Genomic DNA, 27,952 nt, shown 5'->3' with positions numbered 1-27,952 from the left:
CTGAATTGCCCATTGAGTATACAAGGCATTCAGCTCCTTTAAATTATAAAGGACAATGTGAAGAGAGTCTCGCCTTCTGTGATCCTGATTGGCTGTTACCTGTTCCTCTGAGCCAATAGCATTAACAAGTCCAATTAGAAGGGCTAACACTGGAGCTGGGGTTTGGGATTTAGCAGATTGAGGAGCTGGAAAGAGGGCTAGGGATATAGTATGATAGCTACAAGCAGGACTTTTAAAATTATTAAACTTCAGAAAGACTTATAAAAGAAATAGAATTCAGTTGTGACTTATATCTTTAGCAGTTTTCTTTCTCCTTTAGTTCCCCCGCCCCACCTTAATGTGTGAGATGTATTCCTTATTTTTCTTTGAGGGATACATATAATCCTATGCTCTCTGTAGAGTTACTGTTTATTAAACACTTGCTATGTGCTAGGCAATGTGCTAAGTGCTTTTTATATTTTACTCTTATACACTTCACGATCACCCTAAAAGTTAGTTATCATTATGCCCACTAAACAGATGGAAAAAGTGAGGCTAAAAATTGGTAAAGCTGGCATTTGAACACAAACTCTTATACCTTAAGACAACCTGCTTATTATAAAGCAAGGCTATAGAGCTTACCAGTCACCACAAAAGAAAGTGGAAAAAAAAAGGATTAAGCTTGGACAGACTGAGACTAAGGGTGGTGGGCTGGTGGGCTGAACCTTGTTATCTTGTGTTGATAATTAGCTGAGCTTGTCCTTGGGAATCTCATAAGATCTGTAGAAAACTGCTTTTTCTTAAGTTTGAAGGGGGTTAGAAAAATGGTTTTTTTATGTGGCAACTTAGCTGAAAAATTCTACTCCAGTCCAGGCAGAAGACAGGAAGGTGAATAGGGACCCTCTTATGAGCTAGAAGCAATTTTTATCACTTCTCAGTTATGAGGTAGATCATCTGACCTCACGGAGTTAGTTCCTTTCTCCTTTATACCACCTGGTCTGTGGTCGTCTTGTGAAATGGAGAAATGGAGATTTTTCAGGTAGGGTTTGGCTGAAGCTGGAAACCTACTCAGCTGAGAAAGGAAAAGATTTGTCTCCTAAAAAAGCCAGCTTTTCCTAACTCTGGGATATTGTATGAGAAGCTCAAAGTGGTAATGGTCTGCCAAATTTCTGCTTTAAAATCAAAGTCTCTTCACCCTTCTTACTGTCCAGAGAGTTACTATTAATTCTCACTGTGGTTTTTCTATGGTGAAGCATGGCTGCATATAAACCCAATACTGTGTGTGGTTTAGGAAGCGGTTAGTAATTGTTCCACATGACAGGAATCACTCAAAAATATGAATTTTGGCTCTTGGTTTTTCTTTTTTAAGATTTATTTATTTATTTGAGAGAGAGAAACACACACACACACACACAGCAGGGGGTGGTGGGCGTGGGGGAAGAGGGAGAAGAGGGAGAGAGAGAATCTCCAGGGAACTGTGCTGAGTGTAGAGCCTGACCTGGCACTTAATCTCATAACCTTGAGATCATGACTTGAGCCAAAATCAAGAGTCCAGTGCTTAACCAACTAAACCACCCAGGCGCCCATTGGCTCTCTCTCTCTCTCTTTTTTAAAGGTTTTATTTATTTATTTATTTATTTATTTATTTATTTATGTATGTATGTATGTATGTAACAGATAGAGAGAGAGATCATAAGTAGGCAGACAGGCAGAGAGAGAGGGGGAAGCAGGCTCCCCACTGAGCAGAGAGCCTGATGTGGGGCTTGATTCCAAGACCCAGAGATCATGACCTGAGCTGAAGGCAGAGGCTTCACTCACTGAGCTATCCAGGCACCCCTCTTTCTTTTTAAGGGTTCCTTGTGAGCATAAATTTATTAGTGTTCTTTCATTCTCCATGGATACAGACAATTGTTACATGGCTGGACTACTGTCTCTGGAAATGTCCTCTCCCCATTAGGGATCCAGGATGATGTGTGAGCTCATCTGAGTGTGTGTTGGTGGGTCTGTGTACATTATGCTGAGAGAATTTGTGATACAGAGGAAGGAGAAGTGGCAGCTTGTTCAGCACCGATCCTCTCTGACCTTTCACTCTCATTTCAGTGAACCACCTCCTTGACTTTGGAGAATAGAGGAAGAACTCGTCTACCATGAGATTTGAAAACTGGGTTAAGAATTCCAGCTGCTGGGGCGCCTGGGTGGCTCAGTTGGTTAAGCAACTGCCTTCGGCTCAGGTCATGATCCCTGGGTCCTGGGATCGAGTCCCACATCGGGCTCCCAGCTCCATGGGGAGTCTGCTTCTCCCTCTGACTTCCCCTCTCATGCTCTCTCTCTGTCTCTCAAATAAATAAATTAAAAAAAAAAAAAAAAGAATTCCAGCTGCTCCAATGTGTGTATGCCCTGGGTGGCCATCTGACTGCTCTGAGCCTTAGTTCCCTTCGCTATGAAATTAGTGCTGTCATGCTTACCTCACAGATTTGTTGTCAGGATGAAAACAAGGTGATATAAAGGAAAAAAAAAATGTGACAAAAAGAGCCTCATATAGCGCCAGTGTGGTATTATTTCCATTGCCTTTGGGTAGATGTGCTAAGTCCTGCTTTTCCCTTGCCATGACCACTTACCTGGACAGGGATGACATGCATGTGGTGCAAGGAGATAGGGGGAAGGGAGGGAGCCAAGGCTGATCTGTGAACTGCTGCTAAAACAAGTCAGGGCTTAAACCTGCAGGTATTTCCTCAGCTTTCCTATAATACAAAAACCAATTCTTAGTTTTGGAATTACCTTTTCCCCTTAGACCTCTAAGGATGAAAAGTTTTGCAACTTATAACTTTTGGTGCTCCTTTGTGTTTATTTAGAGCAGATCTTATGCACATATTAAGGGATGGAGGGCACCTGGGTGGCTCAGTGGGTTAAAGCCTCTTCCTTTGGATCGGGTCATGATCCCAGGGTCCTGGGATTGAGGCCCGCATCGGGCTCTCTGCTTGGCAGGGAGCCCGCTTCCCCCCAGCCCCCCCGTCCCTGCCTTCCACTCTGCTTACTTGTGATCTCTGTCTGTCAAATAAACAAATAAAATCTTAAAAAAGGCGGGGGGGATGGAATGAGGTGAAAAGGAAGATCAAAAAAATTAAAATTTCCTTTGACCTCAAACTTTTTAGGGATAATTTTGGGCCCTATGTCGATTTAAGACATCCTTAGGGATAGGATAAATTAAAGAGTATGATATCTCATTCCATTCCCTTTCTTTCCTTCCTTCCTTTTTAATAAAAAAGATAAGGCTAAGTTCACTGGAGCATTCTTTTTTTTTTCTACATGGATGTAACTAAAGAGATTCTGATTATGAATTAGTCATGGAGAGCTTGGCATTACTGCTGGTAGGTATATTTCTATATTTACATTTCACTTGGATAAGCCAAAGGTTGGTAAGAGATTGAGTTATAAAATAGGTAAAGATCTTTGGTTTACAAGTAACTTATTTTTGTGTGCATGGATTCCAGATGTTTCACTGAAAGGGAGTCAAAATATGCTCCCTTAAAATAAGATTGGAATTGATGTCAGAAAGTGACTCATACTTATTAACCCAAAGAAGAAGACAGATTGTATATATTCAACTCCAATATGCCAGAGTACAAATCTAAAGAGACTCATCATCCATTTTTGTTGTTTTAGAATTTATATTGTTCCTTCTTCAGCACTGAGAAGCGTCCCTTGCAGAAAGCACTTCCCCATTAGTCCACAACCAGCAGGGAAAGAGTCTTCTTCAGTCACTGAGACCATAGAGAACATCTGGTTGATTAACAGATGTTAATGCCAGAATAGCTTTGGTTTGATCAATGATGTAATCAATCATGAAAGTTATAATTTTAGCAAGGTTTAGACTGTTTCATTAAATAAAGATGGAACATGTCTGATGTTCCAGATTTTCAGAAAAAAATTATATTTCTCTAAAACCAGTATTTGTGGAACATCTGCATACATACAATTTTAGATGTCATTTTTAACATGTCCATATGGCAATTACCTTACGTAAAATGAGACAGTGGGGAAATGTAAAGATTAATTTTTCCCCTGTAGTTGAGGAAAGGATATGAATTTAGTTTGATTTTATGGATTAAAGAGACAATAGAAAAACATGGGCTGAAAAGCCAACTGAGATCCAGTTAATTTATTTAGGAGGAAATTGTTTAATGAATTATTTTATGTTTTAGATATTCATATTATGAATCTGAATGTGATTTTTAGTTTTACTTTCTGTCATTAAACAAAAGGAACAACAGTGCAACTAAATGAAAATGAAAATGAGAAAGAAAAACCAAAGTAAAGTCAATCGTTAGAGTAGAAGTTATGATACAAAAGCAAAAATAAAAACAAAAAAGAGATGTAATCTAATAGCAAAGAAAGAATGCAACTCATTAGGGATATGGCAAAGGACAGAGATTGAAGATGGATGAACAAGGAAAAATATTCAAGTGTTTCATGGAAAATTTTTTTGAAATGAATTTGAAGAGGAATTATTTGTCTATAAATTGTTGCTGAAATAGCAGAAGGGCATGGTTTTCAGAAAATTTCTCAGAAGGATACCCTCTATCCAGGAGAGCTGATTACTTGCTATCATCATCAGAAGTATGAGGCCTCCCATCAAAGAGCCATATCCAGAAATGAAGTCATGACACGGGAAACTCCATTACGTGGATTTACACAGCTCATGTTCAATTAGCCAATATGCCCAAATGGAGGCATCAAATAAAACTTGTGAAATCAAATTATTAGTAACAAGTTCCTATTTGTTACACTGAACTCAGATGTGTCTCTTAGTTTCCACTAGTTTTACATGTAAACACAATCAGAAATATAAACTAGAGGAGCGCCTGGGTGGCTCAGTGGGTTAAAGCCTCTGCCCTTGGCTCAGGTCGTGATCCCAAGGTCCTGAGATCGAGCCCCACTTTGGGCTCTCTGCTCAGCAGGGAGCCTGCTTCCCCCTCTCTCTCTGCCTGCCTCTCTGCCTACTTGTGATCTCTGTCTGTCAAATAAATAAATAAAATCTTAAAAAAAAAGAAATATATATACACTATACACAAAGACCACATGGCTTGAGTGTTTCTTACATTCTAAGGGGTTTATACGCATTAAACTCATTTAAGCAGCACAAAACTTTTGGAAAGATACAATTATTTTCTCTCTGTAGAGATGAGAAACAGAAGGTCAGAGAACTTAAAACTCCTGATTACATGGTTAAAATGGTGACAAAAATTAAAATTCAGACTCAGACACAGTTGTAACCACCATGATGTCTTGCAGTTTTCAACTAAAGCATGACTCAAAAAGAAATTTAAACATTTTAGAATTTTTTTGTCACATAGTTTTGCTAAATGCAACACAGAGATGGCCAAACTTGATTCATGCTTGTAAGAAACAGTGTTCTTCACCCAGATTAAAAATTTACTTCTCCCCACCCCTAAGGTTCAAGCATATTTAATAATATGCTCTGACATAAGCCTATTTTTCCTACTTATGTTATCTTGGGACAAAGAAAAAAACTTTTGAGAATAAATTTTAAGCCCAGTGTTTCAAACACTTTGATTAAAAAAACAATTTTCCAAATGTCATCCAAGAGTAGTGCTCTCTAAGACCACTCTGTAAAAGATACTCAAGAGCCTATACTAGCAAAGAGAAACATTTAAGTCTCTGAAATATACCACTGTGGGAAGTGTTATATAATCTTCTGTTGGGAGTCCAAATTAGGAAATATTTTCCTTCTTAGAAACATGCATTCTTAAAAATAACCAAATAAATAAGTTTCTTGGTTCACTGATACCAAATTTAGTTTAAGAAGGAGGGGAATGACAAGCAATAACAAATTTTAACTTGCCTTCATATTATTTTGGAACATGGTTTTCTTAGTAGTATTCAGTGTTAGGTATATTTCTCAGGGTTCTCCGGAGAAACAGAACCAATAAGATGTATATAGACATATATAAGTAATCCATGTATATATCTTACCATATATGTATTACATGTTAATGAGAAAGATAGGAACATGAGAGAGATTTATTTTAGGGACTTGGCTCATGTGATTGTGGAGGCTGGCAGGTCCAAAATTTTAGGGCAAGCTGGCAGGCTAGAGACTCGATCAATGCTTCAGCTCAAGTCTGAAGGCAGAGAGAAGGCAAAAACCTTCTTCCTTGGGGACATCCATCTTTCTCTTAAGACCTTCAACTGATTCAGTGAGGCCCTTCTACATTATGGAGGGTAATCTGCTTTACTCAAAGTCTACTGATTTCCATGCTAATCTTATTTAAAAAATACTTTGACTATAACATCTAGACTAATATTTGTTCAAATATCTGGATACCATGGCCCAGCCAAGTTGACAGATAAAATTAACCATTACCTAATGAGAACCTTTCTTCTAAGCATTTGTTTTTGGCAAAGAGAAACAGATCTCTTATACCTAAATCCAGGGCCAATAAATGAAGATGCAACATCTGATTTCACAATGTATTTCTATTGTATATAGAGAAGTACAATTTGTCAGTTACAGATCGCTCATTTGAGATGGCTAGAGAGAATGTTGTTACTCAAAGGAGTAGAGAGCAAGATTTTTCTGTTACAGTTGAATGTTATATTCTGTGCCAGCTTTGATGTCTGTCCATGTGTGGGATGGCAGCATATATGTGAGATCACTTTATTATAAAGATTTTTGGATTACTGTAGAAACAGACCATGGAAGAAGTCCAGGATCAATGAGCCATATCTTGCATATCATTGTTGAGTGGTGCATACCATTATGAGGGATGGGTAGGGAGCACTTCATTTTGAGGCATTCCTTTTACTGCTTGTGGTGTTTCAGAAGTTAACATCCAACCTTCAATCTTTTATTATTTTTATGTGACTTTAAAAAGCTGCATTTCTGTGGAGCTGCAAGGCTTTTGAAAATGAATTCAGCTGACACATTGAATTGGGATGTATCAAGATGGATGGCAGATTCATATTCCAGTATATCACATGACTTGCATCAATTTAGTGTGTCAGCTAAAAAGTTTAAGGAGAGAGAAAAAAATCAGTTAAAGAAATTTCATTTCTGGTAAAACTGGATTTAGGAAACCTGTGGTTATTAAAGAAACTTTATATTGTGAGTCGTCATAGAGGTTTTAAGGACTGTAAATATAGTGATATTTCCTTTTAAACTTGGATGTCAACACAGTCCATGGCAAAGATTTTGGACAGCATTTTGAAGTCCAAAGAAAAAAGCAGGGAAGCATGAACAAAAAGTGATAGATATCAGGGGGAAAATGAGGCTTGCCCATAATTTAAGATAGGAATATCTGGGTGATAGTAATTGGAGAAATAGAACTGCAACAATTTTATATGGCAGAGAGTTGAGCTCAATCAATATGGAAAGTAAAATTTTGTAGATTTTCTAATATTTAGGTAATATTTTTAAAATTAAAGAATAAACACACTTATGGGTCAATCAATATGTATTTATTACCTACTATGTACCAGATACCATTCCAGGTACTTAGAATACAATCCATAAACAAAGCAGACAATCTTGGAGCTTGCATTTTGACAGGGAGAGGTAAAAATGAGCCATGAATATAATAAACAAGTAAATTGTGTAGTGTGCTAAAGGATAGTTAGTGCTATGGAATAATAAAAAGAAATTCATCAGGATTTTAGAGATTGAGAGTGTCAGTGGGGGTCAGGGGGAGGGCTGGTTGTTAAGGTAGGACTCACTGAAAATGTGACATTCAAGAAAGAATATGAGATAGATGTAGAAGTTCACCTCTTTGCTGCCTGGAGAAGGACACTCCAGGAAGAAGGAACCAAGGCCATCAAGAAGGAATCTTTGGCCATCAAGACCAAAGTCCAATGATGGAAGGAGGATAATGTAAGGATATGAAGTCACTGGAAGCCAAATTAGCAGAGTCCTAAAGATGAATGGATTAAATTTGACCTTTATTCAGAGTGATATGAGAGCCAAGATGGTTTTGAGAAGGGAAGTGAAATAATCTGACTTATGTTCTAAAAAGGTGACTATGGTTACTCTGTTGGGAATAGAGTATAGAGGGCAAAAGTAGAAGCAAGGAGACTTAGAAGATAAATAAATTCAAAAACCCAGAAGAAAGAAGATGGTGATTAGCACTAGGCTAAGAGTGGGGTAGGGGGCAATGAAAGTTGATTGGATTCTAGATATATTTTGAAGATAGAACCAATGGGATTTATTTATTTATTTATTTATTTATTTATTTATGGCAGCTTGCATTTGGGGAACAGGAAAAAGAGAGCAAAGATGACTCAGAGATTTTTGGTTTGGGCAATGAGAGAATGAAATTACTATCAATTTAGATGGCTAGCATGAAAAAGAGTAAGTTGGTGGAAATGAGCAGGAGTTCAGTCATGACAGTTTAGGGTGAGATATCTATTAGATAGCCAACGGAAATACTGAGTAGGCATTTGGCTATATTGATTGGGATTTAGAAGATACATCTGGGCTGAGGGTTGGCACCATGTAGATGGGATAGAAGTTAAACCATATATGACTGAGAATGCTTGATGGTTTTTGACTGCAAATAGCAGCAATTTCATATGGTTCAACCTAATAAAAATCTTTGGAACTGGAAGTGATCACCCATGTTGTTAATACAGAGAGAGAAGAGTACTAAGGATGGGGACTCGAGACAGTCTCTTTTAGGCTGTTGGAGGGGAGATGAAAAACTAACCAAGGAGATGAAAAGTGGAGAAGAAGGAAACTGTGTTGTCTAGGCAACCAACCTAAAAGAAAAGAAAGAAAGAAAAAGGAATCAGAGGATACAATCATCAAGTTAGATGCTAGTGATAGATTGATGAGGATTGAGCATTAAATCTAACAAAAAAGAGGACTTCAGTGATCCTGATAAATTTTTTTTGGATAGAATGTGGGAGTGTATGTATAACTGGAGTAGTTTTAAACAAAATGGAAGGGAAGAGAATTAGAGATGCCACAGATAGAAAACTCAACAAAATTTGTTGCAAAAAGAACCTGGTAAATGAAGTATTTGGTGAAAGAGGACTTCACATAACATTTTTTTTAATATGGGAAAAATTCATATACTAATTGGAATAAATCTACAGAGAAGAGAAATTTTGTGATGTGGTAGAAGTAGGGAACAATTATTAGAGTTATGTTTTGGGGTAGGCAAAAAGGGAATGGAATTTGGTGTACAGGTAGATTTATATCATCATTGTGTGGTTTTATAAAGCCGCAGAAAGAGTTTAACTCTCAAAACAACAGAATGGAAGTTAGGCCATATGGACACAAATAGAGTTGACATAGAAGTTGTACTGATAGGAGCATGTGAACTTTTTTTCTGTTTGATAATTGTTTGTATTTTCTTAATTAAAAAAAAAGTAACATCATAAGTTGAAAATGAGGAGAAAGGCAAAAAGCATTAAAGGCTGCAACAAATGTATGAAGTAGTGACTAGGTGATTTGGAAATTGAATGGAAAGGGGAAAGGAAATAGGATCCTCCCATGGTACCGAGGGCCCTCTGAAGATGGTTGTCGTGAATTAGAGTGAGGATAGTCAGCAGGGTGTATGCTTTTCTCCAACCACATTCTGCTACATGGATACTGGTATAAGTAGAAAGAGAACTGAATTTAATCAGGGTTCAATTTCTGAGCAAGTAGGATCAATGGAGAGAAGGGCAACTGAGTTGAATATATCTATACAAAAGAATAATCACCAATATAATGAGAACCTAGTACCCAAATTGTATATGGAAACTGATGAGGATATAAAGAGTGTAGTGGAAAGTGAAAAGAGATTATAAGATCTAAGGACTTTAGGGCCTTTGAAGTTGGGATTCTAAGGGCAGTGAACTGGAAAGACAGGAGATGGTGCTTGAAATTGATATAGAAGAGATGTAATCCTTGGCACAAGAAGCCCAAGATATGATTATAGGAGTGAATAAATGAGGTACGAGGAAGGTAAGACCATTGGAGGAGAAGAGGTTAGGTAACTGAAAGCCTCATCGATTGGAAGCATCATCAATGCGAAACTTTGGAATGATCAGGAATTAAGCCAGTAGGCTCATTTCATTCTTGGACAAGAAGATTGATTATTTTATGGATGTCAACTTATTTTATATGTTTAAACACAAATGAATTGAAAAATCTCAAAAGGTCTCTTTTTTTTGGAATTTGAAAGCATGAATAAATAATTCTGTAAAAATAAAATGACTGGGAACCCTGCAAAATGTTTGATTAAAGATTCAAAAATTAAAATAAAATATTTTGAATATTAAAAGTAATAAGGGAAGAATTCTTACCAGGTAATATAATACACTATAAATAAAAACAAAAACAAGACAACAAATAAAATTAACACAGAGGCCAATTTAAGATTTTATATATATATATATATATGTGTGTGTGTGTGTGTGTGTGTGTGTGTGTGTGTGTGTCTGTAAATCATTGTTTTAACATCTATTTTCCTAATGGCTAATGGTGTTGATCATATTTTCATGTGCTTTTTTCAACTGTATATCATATTTGTGAAATATTTATCCAAATCTTTTGCCATTAAAAAATTGAGTTGCAAATCCAGCTTACTCTAGCTATCCTGTCCCACCTAAGGAAAGGAAAAACTGGAAAGAATTAGTGAAGTTCACATTTCAGAGGCAAACTCTCACTAAAGGAATGAAACCTAATCATAGGGCTATAAAATACTTCCCCTATCTTAACACCTTACCAACATAATTAAAAATATATTTACAAAAGTTTCTTCTACTTAGTACTTCTCATGCCTGTCTACCAAGAAGAAACTGTAAGTCATAATGAAAGGCAAAAAAAACCCATTTTAAGAGACAGGAAAAGCATCAAAATCAGACTCAGATGTGGTGGGCATGTTGAAATTGATGGACCTGGAATTAAAACACCTAGATTAATACTAAGACTTCCATGGATAAAGTAAATAGGATGTAAGAACAGACAGAAAATATAAGCAGAGGGAAATTATGAGAGAAAAGAGAAAAAGAAATACTAAAGATAAAAGAAAAATGTAACAGAAATTAAGAAAGCTTTTGATGGGCTTAATAATAGTTTGACCATGGCTGAGAAAATAATCTCTGAGCTTGAGGCAATCTCAATAGAAACTGCCAAAACTTAAAAGCAAAGAGAAAATAGACCAGAACAGACAATGCTAGAATTGTGGGGTAACTTCAGAAGGTATACTAAACACACACACACACACCCCAAATATAAGTGAAATTAATAACAGCAGTGGCACATGGCACAAGAGATGGGAGGGAGTAATTAGGATACTTTTGTTGTTATAAGAATTTAGCACAACCTATGGAGTATAGTGTTATTTGAAAATGGAGCTGGATTGGGGCGCCTGGGTGGCTCAGTGGGTTAAAGCCTCTGCCTTCAGCTCAGGTCATGGTCCTGGGGTCCTGGGATCGAGCCCTGCATTGGGCTCTCTGCTCAGCAGGGAGCCTGCTTCCCCCCCTCTCTCTGCCTGCCTCTCTGCCTACTTGTGATCTCTGTCTGTCAAATAAATAAATAAAATCTTAAAAAAAAAAAAGAAAAGAAAATGGAGCTGGATTAGTTGTAAATGTATTCTGCAAACTGTAGGGTAACCACTAAAAAGAGTAAAGCAAAAAAGTATGAATGATATGCTAAGAAAGGAGGAAAACCAGAAACATATAAAGTGCTGAATTAAAGTTATAAAAGGCAGAAAAAGACCAAGGGACAAAAATAGCAACAAAGAACAGGACAATGAATAAAAAAATATAATGAATAAAAAATATGTAGATTAAAAAACATACCTCTTAATAGCACACAGGGCAAAGAAGAACTTTCAGGTGAAATTTAAAGGTATTTTGCACTAAATGAGGGTAAAAGTAAACTTATTAAAATTTGTGGAATTTGCCAGAAGCAGTGCTTAGAGGCAAATTCAAAGCATTGAGTAAATAAAAGAAGAAATATATAAAATCAAACATTTAAGCTTTCCCTTTAGGAAACTAGGAAAAAAGAGCAAATTGAAACTAATGGAAGAAGAAGAAGAAGTAGTAGTAGTAGTAGTAGTAGGAGGAGGAGGAGGAGGAGGAGGAGAAAAAGAAGCAGCAGCAGCAGCAGCAGGAGGAGGAGGAGAGGAAAAGAGCAAAAATCTACAAAATTGAAAATTGGAAACCAGTGTAGAAAATTAATGAAACCCAAAACTAGTTTTTTGAACAATCAATAAAATTGATAAATCTCTAGCCAGGCTAACTAAGGATAAAAGAGAACACATATCATGAATACCAGAAATGAAAGGGGAGACATCACTCTAATATCACAGACATTAAAAAGGATAGTAAAGGAATACTATGAACCACAAATCTGATAATTAAAATGAAGCAGACCAATTCCTTAAAAGACACAATATACCAAAACTCACAGAAGAAGAAATAGATATCCTGAATGGGCCTGTATCTACTAGAGAAATTGAGTCTATGAATCTCAAATTTAGCATCATACCAATAACAAACTGTTGAAACAAGATCAGGACTAAGACAAGGATGCTCCTCTTGCCACTTTTATTCAACATACTACTGGAAGTCCTAGCCATAAAAATTAGGCAAGAAAAAAAAAAAGCATACAAATTAGAAAAGAAGAAGTAAATCTGTCACTATTTCCAGATGGCAGTACAATGCACATTAAGATACTGAAAGAAATTGCAGAAGACATAAATAAATGAGAAGATATTCCATGCTCATGGATTGGAAAAATTAATATTGTTAAAAAGACCATGATACCAAAAGCAATCTACAGATTCAGTTCAATCCCTGTCAAAATCGCAATGGCATTTTTCACAGAGATAGAACCAACAATCCTAAATTTCTATGGAAACATCAAAGACAAGTGGGACCATATAAAACTAAAAAGCTCTTGAACAACAAAGGAAACCATCAACAAACTGAAAAGGCAACTTACTGAAGGAGGAAATATTTGCAAATCATATGCCTGATAATAGTCTAATGTCCAAAATATATAAATAACTCATACAACTCAATAGCATAACTCAAAAAACCAAAACAACAAAAACAATCTAATTTAAAAAATAAGCTGAGGATCTGAATAGACATTTTTCTTAAAGAAGACATTCAGGTGGCCAACAGGTACATGAAAATAGGTTCAACATCACAAATCATCAGAGAAATACAAATCAAAACCACATGACTTATTGTCTCATACCTGTTAGAATGAGTATTACCAAAAAGAAATAACAAGTGTTGACAAGGGTTGCTGGCGGGACTGTAAATAGATGCAGCCACTATGGAAAACAGTATGGAGGTTTCTCAAAAAATTAAAAAGAGAACTACCATATCATCCAGCAATTCTACTTCTGAGTACTTATTCAAAGAAAAGAAAACACTAACTCAAAAGATACATGCACTCCCATGTTTATCACAGCATTATTTACAGTAGTTAAGATATGGAAGCTACCTAAGTGTCTATTAAAGGATAAATGGATAAAGAAAATGTGGCATATGTATATAACAGTTTATTATTGAACCACATAAAAGAAAGAAACCTGCCATTTGCAACAACATGAAGGGACCTTGAAGACAATATGCTAAGTGAAAAAAGGCAGACATTGAAAGACAAATACCCTAACATCTCACTTGTATATGAAATCTAAGAGAGAAAAAAATTATAGAAATACAGTAGAGTAGTGGTTTCCTGAGGCAGGCTGGGAGGTGGGATTGGGGGCAAAATGGGTGGAGTCTAATGATACAATCTTCTAGTTATAAAATAAGACATGAGAATATAAATTACAGCCTGGTGCCTATTACTAATACTATTGTATTGTATATTTGAAAGTTGCTGAGAGATCTTAAAATTCTCACCACAAGAGAAGAATTGTAAAGATATGTGGTAATGCATGAAAACTAGATTTATTGTGGTGATCATTTTGCAATATATACAAATATTGAATCAGTATGTTGTACACCTGGAAGTAATATATTATATGTCATTTTTATGTCAATAAAAATAATAATGATAAAAAAGAATTGGGTCTAATTAATGAACTTCCATAACAGAAAGCACCAGACACAGATGGATGCCCTGTTGAATCTAACTAAAATTAAGGAAGGAATTATACCAACTCTCTATAATTTATTTTAGAAAACAGAAGTAGAGGGGCACCTGGGTGGCTCAGTGGGTTAAGCCTCTGCCTTCAGCTCAGGTCATGATCTCAGGGTACTGGGATCAAGCCCCACATCAGGTTCTCTGCTCAGCAGGGGGCCTGCTTCCCCCTCTCTCTCTGCCTGCTGCTCTGCCTACTTATGATCTCTCTTTCTGTCAAATAAATAAATAAAAATCTAAAAAAAAGAAAAAGAAAAAGAAAAAGAAGTAGAGGGAAACTTCCGAAATCATTCTGTGGAGAGAAGAATTACTCTAATACCAAAACCAGAAAAAGACATTACAACAAAGGAAAACTATGGACCAATATCTCTCATGAACATAGATGAAAAACCCTCAACAAAATATTAGCAAGTTAGATCCAACAATGTATAAATAGAATTACATGTCATGAAAACATGAGGTTTATCTGAGGTATGCAAGATTATTCAACATTCAAATGTCACTTAATATAATCCATTGCATAATAGGCTAAAGAGGAAAATCACATGATTATATCAATAGATTCAGAAAAAGTATATGACAAAATCCAACACCCATTCATGACAAATTCTTGGTAGTAAGGAACAGACAGAACTTCCTCAATTTGATAAAGAATATCTACAAAAACCTGTAGCTAACACCATAGTTAATAATGAGAAAACTGAAGCTTCCCCATTAACTTGGTAAAATACAAGGATGTCTCCTGTCACCACCTCTTTCAACATTATACTAGAAGTCTTAGTTATTGCAGTAAGACAAGAAAAGGGCTCAAAGTATAGGTTGTGAGGGAAATAATAAAATTATCTTTGTTTGCAGATATACATATCTCTATATATCTGTATGTCTTCTTAAAAATAAACAAAAAAGTTACTAGAACTAATAAGAATAAGCAATAATAGCAAGAAAATATACCAAAGTAAATATTTGCAAGTGGGTTCAAAATTAAAAACACAATAACATTTACACTAGCATCCCCAAAGTGAAATACTTAGCTATAAATCTAACCACAATGGTATAGATAGAAACCAAAACAGGTGGAAAGTTGAAAAATTCACAAATATGTGGAAATTAAATAACACTCTTCTGAACAATCAATGGGTCAAGAAGAAATCAAAAGGAAAATTTAAAAAAATCTTGAAACCAATGAAAATGGAAACACAATATATGAAATCTTACAAAATGTAGTAAAAGCAGGGCTAAGAGAGAAGTTCATACTGATTTCCACCTCAAGGAACTAGAAAAAAAGGAACAAACTAGGCCAAAGTTAACAGAGAGAAGGGAATAATGAAGTTAAGAGTAGAAATAAATAAAGACCAGAAAAACAATAAAATAGATAAATAAACTAAGAATTTGTTTTTTGAAAAGATAAACAAAATTGAAAAAACTTTACTTAGACCTACCAAGAAAAAAATTGAGGACTTAAGTAAATAGTTATAAATGAAAGAAGAGACATAGATTGCACAGAAATGCAAAGGACCGTAGAAGATTACTATAAAGAATTATATGTCAAAAAATTGAATAACCTAGGATAAATGGATAGATATTAAAAAACATAATCTACCAGGTCTGAATCATGAAGAAACAGAAAATCTGAATGGACCAATTAATAATAAGGAGACTGAAACTTTAATCCAGTGTCTTGCAATGACAACAAAAAAGGCCAGATATATGGCCTTATTGGTGAAGTCTATCAAACATTTAAATAATTATGACCAATCCTTCTCAAACTCTTCAAAACAATTGAGGAGGAGGGAATACTTACAAAACTTATTTTGTGAGACCAACATTACCCTGATACAAAAGCTACGTAAGTATACTATAGGAAATGAAAACTACAGGTCAATATTTCTGATGAATACAGATGTAAAAATTCTGAAAGAAATACTAGCAAACCAAATTTAATACTACATTAAAAGGATCATATACCGTGATCAAACAGGATTTATCCCTGGAATACAAGGATGGTTCAACATATGAAAATCAATAAATGTGATATATCACATTAATAGGATAAAAAACCAAAAATCATATGACCATCTTAACAGATGCAGAGAAAACATTTGATAAAATAAAACATATATTTATTATGAAAATGCTCAAGAAATTGGGTATAGAAGGAACATACCTCAACACAATAGAGACCATATATGACAAAACCATGCCTCGTATCCCAAAAAATAATAAGAGGCTGAAAGCTTTCCCTCTAAGATTAGGAGGAAGACAAGTGTACCCACACTTCCTATTCCTATTCAACATAGTACTGGAATCTCTATTCCAAGCAAGCAGAAATCAAGAAAACAAAAAAGGTATCCAAATCAGAAAGAAAGAAGTAAAATTGTCTATGTTCACTGATGACATGATGTTGTATATAGGAAATCCTAAAGACTGCCAAAAAACTGTTAGGACTAAGGAACACAATCAGTAGTTTCAGGATATAAAATCAACATACAAAATCAGTTTTTTTAAAAATATATTTTTTTAAGATTTTGTTTATTTATTTGACAGGCAGAGATCACAAGTAGGTAGAGAAGCAGGCAGAGAGGAAGGGAAGCAGGCTCCCCACTGAGCAGAGAGCCCGATGTGGGGCTCGATCCCAGGACCCTGATATCATGACCTGAGCTGAAGGCAGAGGCTTTAACCCACTGAGCCACTGAGGCGCCCCCCAGTTTTATTTTTATACACTAACAACGAACTATCTGAAAAAGAAATAAATAAAACAATCCCATTTATAATAAAATCAGAAATTAAAATACTCAGGAATAAATTTAACCAAGGAAGTAAGCAATCACACTGAAAACTATAAGTCATTGATGATGCAACAAAAGTAAATGCAATGATATTCCTTTTTCATGGATCTGAAGAGTTAATATTGTTAAAATGTCCGCACTACTCGAAGACATATAGAGATTCAATGCAATCCCTATCAAAATTCCTATTTTTCGCAGAAAGGGAAAAAAATCCTAAAATTCATATGGAACCACATAAGATCCTGTACTGCCAAAGCAATCTTGAGAAAGAACAAACCTGGAAGCATCACACTTCCTGATTCAAACTATATGCTCAGAATTAAAGACACACATACATGGTTAACTAATATCTGACAAGGGAGCCAAGAATACTTAATGGGTAAAGGATAGTCTCTTTATAAATGATGTTGGGAAAACTGGATATTCATATGCAAAATAATGAAATTGGCCTCTATATTATATCACTTACAAAAATTATCCAAAATGGATTAAAGACTTTGAACATAAGACCTGCAACTAAAACTCCTAGAAGAATGGATATGGTTATATGGATAAAGCTTTTCTGACATTGGTCTTGGTAACAATTTTTGCGGATATAATACCAAAAGCACAAGCATCAAAAGCAAAAATCAATAAATGGGACTACATGAAACTGAAATCTTCTGCACTGCAAAGGAAATAAATAACAAAATTAAAATGCAATTGTGGAATGGGAGAAAATATTTGTACACCATTTATATGATAAGGGTTTAATATCCAAAATATTTAAAGAATGTATACAACTCAACTGCAACCCAAAAGAAAAAAAAAAGCAACCTCCCCAAACCAAAAGGAAACAACAAAACCCCAGGAATAATCCAATTAAAACATGGGCAGAGGGCTTGAACAAATATTTTCCAACGAAAATACACCAAGAGCCAAGTGTATAAAGAGATGCCCAACTTCACTAATATTCAGGTAATGCAAATCATTAACAACAATAAGATACTGCCTCACCCCTGTTAGAATAGCTATCATCATATACACAAACAATAACAAATATTGGTGATGATATGGAGAAAAGGGACACTTGGCATACTGTTCTTGGGAATGTAAATTGGTATAGCCACTATGGAAAACAGTATGGAAGTTCCACTAAAAATTAAAAATTGAACTGCCATATGACCCAGCTAACCCCACTTCTAGGTATATGCCCTCCCCCTCCCCCCAAAAAATGACTTAAAGAGGTATCTGTGCCCCTATGTTCACCTCAGCATTCTTCACAATAGCCAAGGCATGGAAACAATTTGAATGTCTATTGATAGATGAGTAAAAAAATGTGATCTGTATTTATATCATGGGATATTATTTAGCCATAAGAAAGGAAATCCTACATTTGTGACAATATGGATGGACCTTGACAGCATTATAATAAGTGAAATGAGTAATACAGAGAAAGAAAAGTATTGTATGATCCTACTTAAATGTGGACTCTAAATATATCAAACTCATAGAAACATAAAATAGAATGATTATTTCCAGGGGCTGAGGAATGGAAAGTGAGATCTTTGGTCATGGGGTGTGAACTTTCAGTATTAGATGAATAAGTTCTGAGGATCTAAGGTACAACATCAACTGTAGTTAACAATATGACATTGTTTATTTGAAAGTTGCTTTGTGAGTGGAACATTAGTGTTGTAACCATAGTACCAACAAGAGTAAAATTCTAATTATGCAGGGTAAAGGATGTGTTAACTAACCTTATTGGAGTAAGCATTTCACAATATATACGTGTAAATTGTATCTGAATAAAGCTGGGAAACAGTGAAAGATAACCCACACAATGGGTGAAAATGTTTGCCAATTATATATTGGAATTATATATAAAACATAAAATATCTTTATAACTAAATGTTAAAAAGGCAAATAACCCAATTAAAAATGGGTTTATAGGAGGGGAGGGAGGAGTCAAGATGGCGGAGAAGTAGCAGGCTGAGACTACTTCGGGTAGCGGGAGATCAGCTAAATAGCTTATCTAAAGATTGCAAACACCTACAAATCCAACGGGAGATTAAAGAGAAGAAGAACAGCAATTCTAGAAACAGAAAATCAACCACTATCTGAAAGGTAGGACTGGCGGAGAAGTGAATCCAAAGCGACGGGAAGATAGACCGCGTGGGAGGGGCCGGCTCCCGGCGAGCGGTGGAGCAACGGAGCAAAATCAGGACTTTTAAAAGTCTGTTCTGCTGAGGGACATCGCTCCAGAGGCTTAACTGGAAGCCCAGGCGGGGTCAGCGCGGCCTCAGGTCCCGCAGGGTCGCAGAAGGATCAGGGGTGTCTGAGTGTCGCAGAGCTTACCGGTATTAGAACGGGGAAGCCGGCTGCAGAGACAGAGCCGAGGAGAGACTCTCAGCTCGGGGTTGCCTTGAACCGGTTGCAGGCTCGGTCAGCTCGGAGCGCGGCCGGAGGCCAGGGTGACGGGAGTCATTGGGCGCTGTTCTCTGAGGGCGCACTGAGGAGTGGGGCCCCGGGCTCTCGGCTCCTCCGGGCCGGAGACCGGGAGGCCACTATCTTCATTCCCGTCCTCCGGAACTCTACGGAAAGCGCTCAGGGAACAAAAGCTCCCGAAAGCAAACCCGAGCGGATTACTCAGCTACTCAGCGCGGCCCCGGGTAAGGGCGGTGCAACTCCGCCTGGGGCAAAGACGCTTGAGAATCACTACAACAGGCCCCTCCCCCAGAAGATCAAAGGGAAACCCAGCCAGGACCAAGTTCACCTACCAAGGAGTGCTGTTTCAATACCAAGGAGAGCGGCGGAATTCCAGAGGAGAAGAAAGCAAAGCACGGAACTCATGGCTTTCTCCCCATGATTTTTTAGCCTTGCAGTTAATTTAATTTTTTTTCTTTTTCAATTTTTTTTTCTTTTTCTCTTCTTCTGCTCAATTTTTTTAACTTTTACCGTTATCTTTTTTAACGTTTTTTAAATAGTTTATCTAATATATATATTTTTTCCTCTTTTTATATTTTTTCTTTATCGGCTTTCTTTTTTTAAATAGTTTCTTTTTTTTTTTTCTTTTTGAACCCCTTTTTATCCCCTTTCTCCCCCCTCACGATTTGGGATCTCTTCTGATTTGGCTAAAGCATATTTTCCTGGGGTTGTTGCCACCCTTTTAGTATTTTACTTGCTCCTTCATAAACTCTTATCTGGACAAAATGACAAGGCAGAAAAATTCACAACAAAAAAAAAAAGAACAAGAGGCAGTACCAAAGGCTAGGGACCTAATCAATACAGACATTGGTAATATGTCAGATATAGAGTTCAGAATGATGATTCTCAAGGTTCTAGCCAGGCTTGAAAAAGGCATGGAAGATATTAAAGCAACCCTCTTGGGAGATATAAAAGCCCTTTCTGGAGAAATAAAAGAACTAAAATCTAACCAAGTTGAAATAAAAAAAGCTATTAATGAGGTGCAATCAAAAATGGAGGCTCTCACTGCTAGGATAAATGAGGCAGAAGAAAGAATTAGCTATATAGAAGACCAAATGACAGAGAATAAAGAAGCTGAGCAAAAGAGGGACAAACAGCTACTGGACCACGAGGGGAGAATTCGAGAGATAAGTGACACCATAAGACGAAACAACATTAGAATAATTGGGATTCCAGAAGAAGAGGAAACAGAGAGGGGAGCAGAAGGTATATTGGAGAGAATTATTGGAGAGAATTTCCCCAATATGGCAAAGGGAACAAGCATCAAAATTCAAGAGGTTCAGAGAACCCCCCTCAAAATCAATAAGAATAGGTCCACACCCCATCACCTAATAGTAAAATTTACAAGTCTTAGTGACAAAGAAAAGATCCTGAAAGCAGCCCGGGAAAAGAAGTCTGTAACGTACAATGGTAAAAATATTAGATTGGCAGCAGACTTATCCACAGAGACCTGGGAGGCCAGAAAGAGCTGGCATGATATATTCAGAGTACTAAATGAGAAAAACATGCAGCCAAGAGTACTATATCCAGCTAGGCTATCATTGAAAAGAGAAGGAGAGATTAAAAGCTTCCAGGACAAACAAAAACTGAAAGAATTTGCAAATACCAAACCAGCTCTACAGGAAATATTGAAAGGGGTCCTCTAAGCAAAGAGAGACCCTAAAAGTAGTAGATCAGAAAGAAACAGAGACAATATACAATAACAGTCACCTTACAGGCAATACAATGGCACTAAATTCATATCTCTCAATACTTACCCTGAATGTTAATGGGCTAAATGCCCCAATCAAAAGACACAGGGTATCAGAATGGATAAAAAAACAAAACCCATCTATAAATTGCCTATAAGAAACTCATCTTAAACCCGAAGACACCTCCAGGTTTAAAGTGAGGGGGTGGAAAAGAATTTACCATGCTAATGGACATCAGAAGAAAGCAGGAGTGGCAATCCTTATATCAGATCAATTAGATTTTAAGCCAAAGACTATAATAAGAGATGAGGAAGGACACTATATCATACTCAAAGGAACTGTCCAACAAGAAGATCTAACAATTTTAAATATCTATGCCCCTAACGTGGGAGCAGCCAACTATATAAACCAATTAATAACAAAATCAAAGAAACACATCGACAAGAATACAATAATAGTAGGGGATTTTAACACTCCCCTCACTGAAATGGACAGATCATCCAAGCAAAAGATCAACAAGGAAATCAAGGCCTTAAATGACACACTGGACCAGATGGACATCACAGATATATTCAGAACATTTCATCCCAAAGCAACAGAATACACATTCTTCTCTGGTGCACATGGAACATTCTCCAGAATAGATCACATTCTCGGTCCTAAATCAAGTCTCAACCGGTATCAAAAGATTGGGATCATTCCCTGCATATTTTCAGACCACAATGCTCTAATGTTAGAACTCAATAACAAGAGGAAATTTGGAAAGAACCCAAATACATGGAGACTAAACAGCATCCTTCTAAAGAATGAATGGGTCAACCAGGAAATTAAGAAGAATTGAAAAAATTTATGGAAACAAATGATAATGAAAACACAACGGTTCAGAATCTGTGAGACACAACAAAGGCAGTCCTGAGAGGAAAATATATAGTGGTACAAGCCTTTCTCAAGAAACAAGAAAGGTCTCAGGTACACAACCTAACCCTACACCTAAAGGAGCTGGAGAAAGAACAAGAAAGAAACCCTAAACCCAGCAGGAGAAGAGAAATCATAAAGATCAGAGCAGAAATCAATGAAATAGAAACCAAAAAAACAGTAGAACAAATCAACGAAACTAGGAGCTGGTTCTTTGAAAGAATTAATAAGATTGATAAACCCCTGGCCAGACTTATCAAAAAGAAAAGAGAAAGGACCCAAATAAATAAAATCATGAATGAAAGAGGAGAGATCACAACGAACACCAAAGAAATACAGACAATTATAAGAACATACTATGAGGAACTCTACGCCAACAAATTTGACAATCTGGAAGAAATGGATGCATTCCTAGAGACATATAAACTACCACAACTGAACCAGGAAGAAATGGAAAGCCTGAACAGACCCATAACCAGTAAGGAGAGTGAAACAGTCATCAAAAATCTCCAAACAAACAAAAGCCCAGGGCCAGACGGCTTCCCGGGGGAATTCTACCAAACATTTAAAGAAGAACTAATTCCTATTCTCCTGATACTGCTCCAAAAAATAGAAATAGAAGGAAAACTTCCAAACTCATTTTATGAGGCCAGCATCACCTTGATCCCAAAACCAGACAAGGATCCCAACAAAAAAGAGAACTACAGACCAATATCCTTGATGAACACAGATGCAAAAATTCTCGCCAAAATACTAGCCAATAGGATTCAACAGTACATTAAAAGGATTATTCACCACGACCAAGTGGGATTTATTCCAGGGCTGCAAGGTTGGTTCAACATCCGCAAATCAATCAATGTGATACAACACATTAATAAAAGAAAGAACAAGAACCATATGATACTCTCCATAGATGCTGAAAAAGCATTTGACAAAGTACAGCATCCCTTCCTGATCAAAACTCTTCAAAGTGTAGGGATAGACGGCACATACCTCAATATTATCAAAGCCATCTATGAAAAACCCACCGCAAATATCATTCTCAATGGAGAAAAACTGAAAGCTCTTCCGCTAAGGTCAGGAACACGGCAGGGATGTCTGTTATCACCACTGCTATTCAACATAGTACTAGAAGTCCTAGCCTCAGCAATCAGACAACAAAAGGAAATTAAAGGCATCCAAATCGGCAAAGAAGAAGTCAAACTATCACTATTTACAGATGATATGATACTATATGTGGAAAACCCAAAAGACTCCACTCCAAAACTGCTAGAACTTGTACAGGAATTCAGTCAAGTGTCAGGATATAAAATCAATGCACAGAAATCAGTTGCATTTCTCTACACCAACAACAAGACAGAAGAAAGAGAAATTAAGGAGTCCATCCCATTTACAATTGCACCCAAAACTATGAGATACCTAGGAATAAACCTAACCAAAGAGACTAAGAATCTATACTCAGAAAACTATAAAGTACTCATGAAAGAATTTGAGGAAGACACAAAGAAATGGAAAAATGTTCCATGCTCCTGGATTGGAAGAATAAATATTGTGAAAATGTCTATGCTACCTAAAGCAATCTACACATTTAATGCAATTCCTATCAAAGTACCATCCATTTTTTTCAAAGAAATGGAACAAATAATCCTAAAATTTATATGGAACCAGAAAAGACCTCGAATAGCCAAAGGAATATTGAAAAAGAAAGCCAAAGTTGGTGGCATCACAATTCCGGACTTCAAGCTCTATTACAAAGCTGTCATCATCAAGACAGCATGGTACTGGCACAAAAACAGACACATAGATCAATGGAAAAGAATAGAGAGCCCAGAAATAGACCCTCAACTCTATGGTCAACTCATCTTCGACAAAGCAGGAAAGAATGTCCACTGGAAAAAAGACAGCCTCTTCAATAAATGGTGTTGGGAAAATTGGACAGCCACATGCAGAAAAATGAAATTGGATCATTTCCTTACACCACACACGAAAATAGACTCAAAATGGATGAAGGATCTCAATGTGAGAAAGGAATCCATCAAAATCCTCGAGGAGAACACAGGCAGCAACCTCTTCGACCTCAGCCGCAGCAACATCTTCCTAGGAACATCACCAAAGGCAAGGGAAGCAAGGGCAAAAATGAACTTTTGGGATTTTATCAAGATCAAAAGCTTTTGCACAGCAAAGGAAACAGTGAACAAAACCAAAAGACAACTGACAGAATGGGAGAAGATATTTGCAAATGACATATCAGATAAAGGGCTAGTGTCCAAAATCTATAAAGAACTTAGCAAACTCAACACCCAAAGAACAAAGAATCCAATCAAGAAATGGGCAGAGGACATGAACAGACATTTCTGTAAAGAAGACATCCAGATGGCCAACAGACACAAGAAAAAGTGCTCCATATCACTCGGCATCAGGGAAATACAAATCAAAACCACCATGAGATATCACCTCACACCAGTCAGAATGGCTAAAATTAACATGTCAGGAAATGACAGATGCTGGCGAGGATGCGGAGAAAGGGGAACCCTCCTACACTGTTGCTGGGAATGCAAGCTGGTGCAACCACTGTGGAAAACAGCAAGGAGGTTCCTCAAAAGGTTGAAAATAGAACTACCCTATGACCCAGCAATTGCACTGCTGGGTATTTACCCTAAAGATACAAACGTAGTGATCCGAAGGGGCACGTGCACCCGAATGTTTATAGCAGCAATGTCTACAATAGCCAAACTATGGAAAGAACCTAGATGTCCATCTACAGACGAATGGATAAAGAAGAAGTGGTATATATACACAATGGAATACTATGCAGCCATCAAAAGAAGTGAAATCTTGCCATTTGCGACGACATGGATGGAACTAGAGGGTATCATGCTTAGCGAAATAAGTCAATCGGAGAAAGACAACTATCTTTGACAACTATGATCTCCCTGATATGAGGGAGAGGAGATGCAACATGGGGGGTTGAGGGGGTAGGAGAAGAGTAAATGAAACAAGATGGGATTGGGAGGGAGACAAACCATAAGTGACTCTTAATCTCACAAAACAAACTGAGGGTTGATGGGGGGAGGGGGTTGGGAGAGGGGGGTGGGGTTATGGAAATTGGGGAGGGTATGTGCTATGGTGAGTGCTGTGAAGTGTGTAAACCTGGCGATTCGCAGACCTGTACCCCTAGGGATAAAAATATATGTTTATAAAGCTGTAAAAAAAAAAAAAAAGAAAAAAGAAAGGATGAATACCCAAGTTTTGTAGCAACATGGACGGGACTGGAAGAGATTATGCTGAGTGAAATAAGTCAAGCAGAGAGAGTCAATTATCATATGGTTTCACTTATTTGTGGAGCATAACAAATAGCATGGAGGACAAGGGGAGATGGAGAGGAGAAGGGAGTTGAGGGAAATTGGAAGGGGAGGTGAACCATGAGAGACTATGGACTCTGAAAAACGATCTGAGAATTTTGAAGGGGTGGGGGGTGGAAGGTTGGGGGCACCAGGTGGTGGGTATTGTAGAGGGCACGGATTACATGGAGCACTGGGTGTGGTGCAAAAATAATGAATACTGTTATGCTGAAAAAATAAAAAATTAATAAAAATGGGTTTATAAAGGGGTTTATATAGTCATTTTCCCAGTGAAGACATATAAATGAACAATAAATATATGTAAAGATGTTTAACATCATTAAGTACTTGGAAAATGCAAATCAAAACCAAAATGAGATACCATTTCTCATCAACTAGAATGGTTGCAATCTAAAAGACTGGTAATGGGCTCTCTGCTCAGCAGGGAGCCTGCTTCCCTCTCTCTCTCTCTGCCTGCCTCTCTGCCTACTTGTGATCTCTCTCTGTTAAATAAATAAATTTTAAAAAATCTTAAAAAAAATAAAAGACTGGTAATATATTTTGCAAGGTTGTAGATAAATTAGAACCCACATACACTGCTGATGGGAATGGAAATAATGCAGGAGAATTTGTAGAAAATAGTTCGGCAGTTCCTCAAAAAAATTAAATGCAGAATTACCATATAACCCAGTGAATCCATGCCTATGTATCTACAGCCCACAAAACAACATTTATCCACACAAAAATTGTATGTGAGGGGCACCTGCGTGGCTCAGTCAGTTAAGCATCCACCTTTGGCTCAGGTCATGATCCCAGAGTACTGGGATCAAGCTCAATGTCAGTCTCCCTGCTTCAGTGGGGAGTCTGCTTCTCTCTCTCCCTCTGCTCCTCCCCCCTCCTCTCATGCTTTCTCGCCCATAAATAAATAAATAAATAAATAAATAAATAAATCTTTAAGAAATTACATGTGAACATTCATAGCAGCATTATTCATGATAGGTTTAAAAGTGAGAACAACTCTTATGTTCACCAAATGATGAAATAATACACAAAATGTGCTAAATATATTTTTAGCTGTAAGTAGTAATGAAGTACTGAAACATGCTGTGACATAGATGAACCTTGAAAACATGCTGAAAGTAGTCAGTCTCAAAAGGTTGCAATTAATAATCATATTATATGATTCTGTTTATACAGAACATCCAGAATTAGCAAATTCACAGACGCAAAAAGTAAATTAATGGTCATCTTAGATTTTGTGGTGGGGGTCATTGATATGGTAGAGTTGGGGTATCTAATTGGTATGGGGTTTCTTTTTGGGGAGATAAAAATGTTTTAAAATTGATTCTGCTGATGGCTGCACAAAACTATTTTAAATGTGGTAAAAATAGTTAAATTGTACACTTTAAGTTGATGAATTGTATATGTGTGAGCTGTATTTCAATAAAGCTGTTACTAAAAAAGTTCTCAAGTGTTCACTATTCTTGCCCTGGGCTTAGGGAGGTAGCTGTGGTGCCAGAGGGCTTTTCTTGGTGTTTGTGTCCTACTTTTACCTTCTAACCTACCTACGCTTGTACACAGGAAGGTCTGTCTCTAAGTTCTGCCCCCTTCCTCATTGCCAGACTCTGGTTCTCAGTGCTTTGCCAGGCTAGTCTTGATATTAGCCCCTTAGGCTGGCCCTGAATGCTTGGGTCTTTGGGTGGGACTTTTTTGTCATGGTGGTGTCTCCTCTCCATGACAACCAAAGCTTTCTCTGCATCTGGAAAATCTTGTGTAGAAGAGATTTTCTTATTTACTCTTCAGTGGTAGGAAACGTATAATGGCATTAATAAGGGGTTTAGGATCCATTATTACTATTATTATTATTATTAATTATTATTATTATTTGCTTTTCCATCAGTAGTCGAATTGTTTTGTTTTTCCTTCTATCCTTTCACCAGTTACCATGGGTCTTGATGTGTACCCTACAGGTAACAGCATTTTAAAGACCTTTTTAGAAGCTTCAGGCTTTGGTTTGAAATGTGAAAAATGTCTGTGGTAGGGGATTAAGGGCGGTGTGGGTCTGTGCCCTTCCCACTGTGGCTACTAATCCCCTCTTGCATATCTGCACTACAAAGCAGATGTGTGAGGGGGGTACCTTCTGTTCTCCTGTCCTGTCACCAGTATTTCTTGGGAGCACCTGATGAGGTTCTGTGAAAAACAGCCTCCAAATGAACCCATGGGAATAGCTTGGATAGCCAGCTCCTCTCCCTGTGCTCTGTCACAAACTAGTCAGCCTGTCTATTTTGTCTCTCTTGGGATGGGCCTGTCCATCTCTGGTTACTCCAGCTTCTCTAATGGGGTTAAGAAAAGGTGTAACTTTTAGTTGTTCTAGGTTTTTCTTATTGTTCATGGAATCTATGCTTTTCTTTAAAAAATAATTAAAAAAATTTTTATTTAAATGTAATTAACATACGGTGTTATAGTAGTTTAAGGTGTATAATACAATGATTCAACAATTCTATGTGCTACTCTGGGCTCATCAAGGTATATGTACTCTATTTTTTTTTTCTCATTAAACTTTTTTGTTTTAATGGGTCTCAAAATTCTATGACAGATTTTTAGTCAAGTTTTTCCATTAAAAAGTATGACTTTAAAAACTAATAAATTAAGGCTGCCACA

The sequence above is a fragment of the Lutra lutra genome, chromosome 2, assembly GCF_902655055.1.
Source record: "Lutra lutra chromosome 2, mLutLut1.2, whole genome shotgun sequence".
Classification (NCBI taxonomy): Eukaryota; Metazoa; Chordata; class Mammalia; order Carnivora; family Mustelidae; genus Lutra; species Lutra lutra.
This window is presented reverse-complemented; position numbering follows the sequence as displayed.